This window comes from Oryx dammah, unplaced genomic scaffold, assembly GCF_014754425.2.
Source record: "Oryx dammah isolate SB20612 unplaced genomic scaffold, SCBI_Odam_1.1 HiC_scaffold_4, whole genome shotgun sequence".
Lineage (NCBI taxonomy): Eukaryota > Metazoa > Chordata > Mammalia > Artiodactyla > Bovidae > Oryx > Oryx dammah.
This window is the reverse complement of record NW_024070188.1, coordinates 67,427,228-67,435,562: the sequence shown is the minus strand read 5'-3', so window position 1 is coordinate 67,435,562 and position 8,335 is coordinate 67,427,228. Positions and strand designations below refer to the sequence as shown.

Below are 8,335 nucleotides of genomic sequence, written 5' to 3'. Positions count from 1 at the left end.
AGGATCCCCCTCGCCCGCTCGGGCTCGGGCCGCCGCGTCGCGCCCTCCTCCCTCCCCTGTCACCCGGCGGCGGCCGGGAGCTGACAGCCGCCCGAGGGGCTAGCGGCCCGGGGGCGGGCGGCCGGCCGGAGGCGGGCTGGAGGTGAGGGGGTGGAGAGGAGGCGAGCGGGGCGCCGCCGAGCGCTGTCTCTGCCCGCCGGAGGAGGGTCTCCGCAGAAACATCGGTGACTGTGGCACAAGTCTTGGCCAAGTTGTGTCTTGGACGTTGAGGCTCCCGGGAGCCCGGAGCAACTTGGAGGGTCTCCTGGCTGCTTAACCATATTCCTACACGTCTCGACTTTTGGGGGTGCTGGGTGCAGCCTCGGGGTGCGTGGAGGGCGGACCGACCGTTCGGGCGAGCAGAGCGGCGGGAATCTAGGTCCCTCGGCTCGGTAAGTGGCCTCGGCGCGGTGTTTTTTCCTGCCTCCTTTAGCATGGGGAGCTCGTTTCACTTTACACCGTAATCGCCTCCGCCGGACCCCTCTGGCCCCTCCCGGCGCGCGCCCCCGGCTCGGGACCGGCGTCCGGAGGGTGAGGGTCGGAGGGGGCGGGGATGGGGGAGACCTCGGGAGGGGGGGTCCGGCGCGTTGGGAAATGCGGGGAATACCCTGGCCGAGGATCTATGCAGATGAGGGGAGGCTGCTTTGCGTAATGTCCTGGGGGGAGGGGGCGGCGCGGGAGCGCTGGAGGCAGGAATGTGCCTGGTTACTAATGAGGGACGTGCACCGGCGCGCACCGCCGGGCCACCGCTGCGGCTGCCGCGGCCGCCGGCCGCCCGTCGTCAGGTAACGGGGGAGGGGGCCGCGCGGCGCGGGCCGGGGCCGGGGGCGGGCGGTGTGAGGGCCGGGCCGCCGGCCTGCGGCCGAGCGAGCGCAGCGGAGGAGCCGGCTGTTGGCATTTCGGCGACTCCTTTCTCTCTCCAGCGGGGAAGGAAGGAAGGAAGGAGAGAAGGAAGGAAGCGAGGAAGGAGGGGACTGTCTCGATGGAAGGTTCAGGCGGAGGCGCCCTCGCCTTGCGGGGCACCGGCCGCCGAGTGGCTCCCGGCGCGGCGGGCTGGCCGGGGGCGCGCGGAGACCGGTGGGGGCGTCTTGCATGCGTGTTCGCCTGTGCGTCTGCCGGGGGACCGGGAAAGGGACATGTGTGTTTGGGCTGTGCACTGTGGGGAGCTGGGTCTGCGCCTTTATGTCTGTTCCCTGAAGTGGGTGGAACGTTGGCCCGTTCCGGGAATGTTCCATGACGTGGTGCAGCCACAGGAAGGGGGTTAACGAGGGGCTCTCTGCCGCGGCGGCTCTGCCGGCTGCTATCAAAGCAGACGTGCGGCCGCTCCTCCTCCTCTCTCACCTCCCTTCACCCCTCCCCCCCGCCTTTCCTTTTCTGTGCGTCTGGTTCTGGTAGGGGCGAGACAGGAAAACACTGCTGGGGGTGGCGGGGGGGGCGGCGGCGTGTGTGTGTGTGTGGGGGGGATGTGTGTGTGTGTGTGTGTGTGTGTGTGTGGTGTCTGTCGTATTTGGTGGGGGAGACTCCAGATCTGCTCTGCCACCCCAGCTGTTATCACAGATCCGTGCGCTTTATACGCATGTGCCTCCCGCGTCCTGTCCGTCTTACATAACACATCCAGTGCAGCAGAGGACACGAGAAAATGCGACCCCAGCCCTCCCAGCCCAAATCGGGCGAAAGGGTAGAAGGTCAGGAAGTGTCCCTTGGTGTTGTCCTTCAGGGACGTGGCTCCGGTGGGGGGAAAGGAGCGGGGGAGGAGGGTTTTCTTCAAGTGGCTCCTCTCTGACTTGAAAGCATCTAAGTAGAAAGGACTGCAGGAACTAGTCCTCTCTAATGGGAAAGCTTTTACATGCCACGCCAAGGAGAAGTGGGTATTTTAACCGCAGGAGTGCAGAAGAGAGAGGGTCCTTAATAGAGACACTCGCAGGAAACGGGCAGTCATACGTGCGGGGTAGGGGGCAGTAGGGATGGCTTCGAGGGGACCGCAGGAATCCCTTGATAGTAGATCGGTTTCACTGGAGGGTTTAGGACACCTGTAATGGTTAAGAATTCGCACAGGAAGCAGAGTGTGCAACTGACATTGCAAAAGCCCTATTCTCTGCACAGTTACTTGGGCCTAAAATGAACATAAAAAGGCTTGTTTCCGGTACTTTCATTATAATGGAAAATTTGAACTGATTTTCCTCCTTCCTTTTTTTGCTGTGTTAAAAATAATTCAGTTGACTTCCAAATTGTTATTGGTATACTCTCTCCCACCCCCAAAGGCTAGACCTGGGTAAGGCGAACTGTGTTTTTCTAGCATACCCAGAGCCCTGGTCAAGGGCTATTGATTTTTCTCTTCAGTACAGTTGTTTCTTCTGTAGTGCATAATCAAGCCCAGAAATTACTTGAAATATTAATAAGATCCATTTTAATTAAGTTTGCTATGATCTGTCCTCCTAGAAAAAAACAGTTTAACTTTATTAGAAACGTTTTCTCTAGTGATATAGTAATGTTTGGTGCTGTTTGTCTTTGAGGAAATCAAGTTATTTAAAATATTTGCACATATGTGTTATACGTACTTAAATATATATTATATATATCATATATATTAGAATTTGTGAATGTCTTGTGCTTTTTCTCCGTATAACAGTGCCAAAGCAAAAATTTACCCAAGAAGATTGTATAATAAATAGACTGGTTTTGATTTTTAGGATATAGGCCAAATAATTGATCAAGACAGAAATGCCCTTCACTTGAGTAGAAAGGATATAATTTTCATTATTCAGACAAAATTCCTGTGGAACACTAAGAAGTCATGGTACCAGATGAAAACTGTGCATTTTAATTTTGAGGTGAAAGGGATTTACCTGTATCTCCTTAATGACAGTGTGCTTCAAGTGTCATAATCCCTTTTGACCACTAGGTTTGAAATGCAGTATATTTCTAATATATAGGAAAATGTTGCATTAAGTGGTGAAGCTGTTAGAAAATTGTCTGTGTTTCTTGCTTTGAACATCGGTCAGGTATAAAACAAAATCTGCTTGTTGGCATCTATATTTCTGTGATGGTGATTGTATTTTATGTGGTTGCCTTTATTCGAGACTGCTTTTATTTATATAAGGGCATTTATGATTAAACTGATGTGAAATTAATTTGGGTGCAATTTGGGGTATGATAATATATTAATGATGCTACAAATTAAGATGTAACTGATTTTCAACTCGTTAGATCCTTGTAGCCGTCTTTGGAAAGATACCATTAGGGTAGATAAAACATGTTTATATGTCTCTTAAACATGGAATGTAAAAGTGAATTTACTGTGTATATTATCACGTAATGAGATCATGTTATTTGACTACATTGAAAGATTAGCCAGCAAAATCTTTTGATTGATCAGGCTCCTTTTACATAAGATGTGTTGATAAACGTTGTTACTATGAAAACAAAACAAGCAACATGTTTGCAGGTGTTCCTTGTGGAATAATGGTACATGTGTCTGCTTGAGGTTTTGGCGCTTTGTCACTATTCAGAAAATCAGGCTGAATCTTTTATGCTGATTCAATCAAAATAAAGAATCTTTAAGAATTTGCCAATTTTTTTTTTTTAAGCAGGGTTTATTTCAGCAGTAGCAGCTACAAATAACATATACTCTTTCTGTGTTGGTTTTAGATTTTGAGTTATTAGTACTTAGCTGAAATTAATCAGAAAGCTTCAACATAGGAAAAGTAGTTTTAAAGACCTATAGAAAATGTTATTTGGTGAGGAAAGTATAATCCATTAAGATGAGGAATATTGATACCTGATGTGGTAAATATTATAATACGGGCAAAGTGGCTAAGATCAACTGGATGGATGGTTGTGCATCAAACTTATCACCTATGTCTGTTAAACATGATTATCACATTTTGGTTCATAGCCAGCCTCAGCAGTACTCTCTGTAGGTCTGTGCACTGGTCCTGTAGGTGGAGAAATGGTTCACAATTTAAATTTCCACCTGAAGCTTCCAGTGATATGCTTCTGGTTATTGTATTTATATATTAATTCATTGTGAATGCATATTTTGGCTAAAACTTGGTATGGAAGTATTGTGCCTTTTAAACTAATATTAGAAAAAGGAGCAGAGGTAGTTTGCTAAGTCAACTCAGTGGACTTCAGATTTCATAAGGAACAGACCATGTGTATGGCTTTGCTGTAACCACAGAGGCAGAGTCTTCATTAATCTTGAGTAAAACTGCAGTGAATCTTAAGTCAGTGAATCAGTCTCAATGTTTGAAGCTGTGGATGGACACAGAGGATGGAGGGAAAATGGGAAAACTTTATGAAAATAATATTGTGCTTATTTGAAGGAAATTGTGCAAGTCATGTAATTTTCTACCCGTTCCTGGTATTTGATCACAATCAAAAGCATTGCTTTCTATATGCTGTTTATGACAAAGTTAATAAAAAGGGAGGTTATAGATCAGTAATTGTAGCTATGAGATGGCTCTAAGTAATTTGGAAAAATATTTCAGCATTTCATCTATTGTTGTGAAGCAACACCAAGTCTTTATGTACAAAGGGAGGTCACAGCTTACTTGATCTGTGAAATCTTTGGTTTCTGAGGTGGATCATGGCTACTAGCATTAATATAAACCTAGGACTGCATACTGTTTTAACCACTGCATTTAGAATAGAATCAGAACTGCTTGATAATTTGTGTCATTATTGTTCTGGGTCAAATAATGAGCCACTAATCTTAACATATACTTTCATTGCCCATCACTTGACATGTGACATGTATTAACTGTGACATGTGATCTTACAAGTGTCCATAACTTTAGATTTCCTAACAGCTACAAATTTGGAATCTAACCGTTTGATGTATTTGAGGAAAGTGCTTGCTTTGGAGAGAAGCAATGAATGAAGGGTTAGGCTCCAACTTTATAGCTTTGGAAAGAAGCAATGAAAGTTATGTTTGTGTGCCTGAAGACAGTTCTGGGCAGAAAGCAGGTGGGGTTTGACCTGCTCTTTTGGTCACAGGATGGTTGGACGTACAGTCAGGAAGTATTCAGGGCCCTCCAGTGTTCTGCGTTGTCACTCACTTAAAATCCTAGCCCTTTCTTTAGAGTATTATGACAGGTGCCCTGGTTGTCTTGATCAGTTGCAACTTATTCATCCATTCATTCAACAAGTATTTACTAGGAGTCAGACCTTGTGCTAGATACCAAAGGTATAATGATGAACCAGATCACAAAAGGAACTTGTAATCTGTTGGGGCTGACTGGTTCTAATCATTAGGTCTGTTATAAATGCTATGGAAGAAACATAAAGGAATGGGTAACAAGAGGTCTGTCATCCCTGTCTGGGAGTGAGGAGGTGATCTCTCTGAGGAGGTGATATTTGAGCTGAGACTGCAGAATAAATAAGAGGAGAAAAAGATAGATAGGGAGAAGGGAATATCCTTCAGTGAAGGAACAATGCAAATGAACCGAGGTTGGGGGATATACAGTGTTTTGAAGAGTTAGAAGCAGGCCAGTGGGGCTGGAGGGCAGGTAACAGGAGAGGTAATGCAAGATGAGTTCAGAATATGTGGGCAGGTTGACTACATGAATGATTGTCTTTCTTGGCATAAATGGAGACTGTCCTTGGCAAATCCAGGCATATGATGACCCTACCATTGGCCATGTTAGAGACTTTCATTGGAGAGGGAATTTGGGAGGCAGGGCCTAGAACCAGGAACAGGCTTGTGTATAACCTGTGTCTTTTCATAGTACCTCCATATAAATGACTCTCCTGGAAATTTGTTATGATTTTATATGCTGACTTCAGTTTGAGGGGGTTAGTTGTATGAAAACTAACATTTTTTTTTTTTTTTAGGAATAAACAGTTTGTTTTATAATATACTTATTTGGGGCTCCAGTTAACTAAATTGTCTGGCATCATTGATTCAGTTAATAAATAACTGCAAATTCAAAAGTCTTTACAAGGTCACTGTGTGAAGTAACCGATTAATCTTTAGAGCTCTGCATGAGCTGGATCTATATGATTCTAAATAGCTACTAAAACATTCATTTTCCCAGATAATTAGTCTACATGTTTGCAAACTTCAGAAATTTTGGAGACATTTGGATCTGATTTTTTTTTTTTTTGCTTTATGTGTGATGAGTGGTCAGTGTAATATTTACAAGAGAATGTGAAGGCAAAGAGGTTCTTGAAATACAACATTCTTTTATGTAGTCTTGGACTCATGTTCCATTTTCTCAGCTGTATCATTTAATTATTTGCTTCCTGTTCTAAAATTTATATAATGTAAAAAATTTTGTTTAGGTGGTAGAAAGAGCCAGTATTTGTAGTTATTCCAAGCTATGGAGTCATACTGGAGATCAGAATGAATAACTGAGAAATAGAAAGACAAAGTGTGTAAGAATTTTACAGTCTAGAGAAGACAGATGGTTTCTAAGTAAACTTCATTAAGCTTACAAGTGAAAGCAGTGTATGAATGGAGGAACTTTTTTTATTTTCTCCCAGCAGGAAAGATTAGAAAATATTTTTGGGAGGATGTGATTTTTAATTGAGACCTTGGAAAACTGGGTAGGATTTCAGTAAACAAAAGGAGAAGGGAAAGGCCCAGCACAATTTGACCTGGAGTCCCGGGGCAGAGTTAAAGTAATGGGAGAGAAAGAGTAAGGTGAGCCTGGAAAGATACATTGATTCCAGATATTTGGGGCTCTACAGCCCTCCTGAGCTGGATTTCACTTAGGTTTTTGAGCAGAGCAGTGATGCTATGATGTATATGTTTTAGAAAGATGATAAGGGTATGTGGGATGGATATCTTGGTAGCTGAGAGGCAGTAAAATTGTTGTAATGCTCCAAAGAGAAGTAACAAAGATTGACACTACTGCATGTATGATTCTTTCATCCTGTTAATGGACATCTTAAAAGCACCTTGTAAAATAGTAATAAGAGTGATTAAAATATTTTGATAAAAATGGCCCAATAGGTATGACAGATTGTCAGTTTGAACTACATTTTAAATACAGTACTGCATTATTATTTTAACCTACTGTTGAACTTCTTGCTCCAGAAAATACTAATACTCATAAATACTAATAGTTAAAGTTGGCCAACTTATGAAAATGGTTATACTCAGAATTACAAGGTATTTATGTTTTTAGGTGTAAGTATTTAAGAAATGAATAGATGATTCATTTCATGGTTCATTAGAATACTGCTTTTAAATTTTATTTATTTATGTTTTGGCTGTACTGGGTCTTCTTTGCTGCACAGATCTTTCACTAGTTGTGGTGAGTAGTTCTAGTTACGGTGTGTGGGCTTCTCATTGAGATGGCTTCTCTTGTTGCTCTTGGGTGCGAGGGCTCAGTAATTGCTGCACATGGGGCTCAGTAGTTGCGGTTCCTGGGCTCTAGAATGCAAGCTCAGTAATTGTAGCACATGGCATGTGGGCTTAGGTGCTCTGCAGCATGTGGGATCTTCCTGGACCAGGGATCAAACCCGTGTTTCCTGCATTGGCAGGAGGACTCCTTGCCACTGAGCCATTAGGGAAACCCTAAAATACTGCTTTTTCATTGATAACTTTTATACCTAATTCACAGCAATACTGGACAGATAGCCTAGTGCAGTGCTCTTGAAAAGCAGTTTTGTTTTTTTTTCTCTTTGAAAAAGAAAGCAGGAGCTCTGTGAAACTCATTATTTGCACTATGGCAGATTCACTACATTTCAGAAGCTCACCAGAAAGATGGGACTTTTGAAACTAGGCAATAAGTAAATGTAGACACACCCTCATTTGTATTTGCTTGGGGATCTGTAGGCATGCATATGTGTATGGGCATGCAAGTGCACAAACACGCTAATCTTAGAAAATCATGTGTGTACAGTGAGAAGGAAAATTTGATACTTAGAATGCAGTGTAGTAATTCTCATCCTGATAGTTGCAGAGAGTATTTCTTTGAAAATGGAGATTAGGTCTAATTCCATATAAGGAAGATTATAGGAAAGGTGATTTAAATTGTAAGTAGCTTTGTTCACTAAAATGCTAGATTCATTTGAAACAGTGTTTTATTTCTTTTGGAAGCCAGACAACTAGTTTAATAGTGTACATATGAAACACTAATTTGGTTTGTTAATTGGATGCAATTAAACTGAGGTTATTTTATACTGCTTAATTGTCTGAAAATTACATGCATTGCCATGCCTGTGTAATGTGAGGCAAAAACCGGGGGGTTAGTGGAAGCCGGGGCAGAGGACTTAAAGTCTAGTTGTGTCTTTGCAATTAACTTTCTGTAAAAACTTGGAAATGGGTCATTTTAAACTCTGGACT

At 43.5% G+C, this 8,335-nt stretch overlaps 1 protein-coding gene across 2 annotated transcripts in view; it reads left to right on the top strand.

Annotated features, from left to right (window-relative positions):
- Window positions 1–349: 349 nt before the first annotated feature.
- HIVEP2 (HIVEP zinc finger 2) overlaps window positions 350–8,335 on the top strand; it is a 216,907-nt gene continuing 208,921 nt past the window's right edge. The window contains exon 1 of one of the 2 annotated variants that reach the window (XM_040238591.1): window positions 350–431. The gene's annotated coding sequence lies outside the window, so the exon portion shown is untranslated. Of the gene's footprint in view, window positions 432–630; window positions 825–8,335 lie in introns of those variants that run through there. The other variant, XM_040238592.1, reaches the window with a different exon arrangement.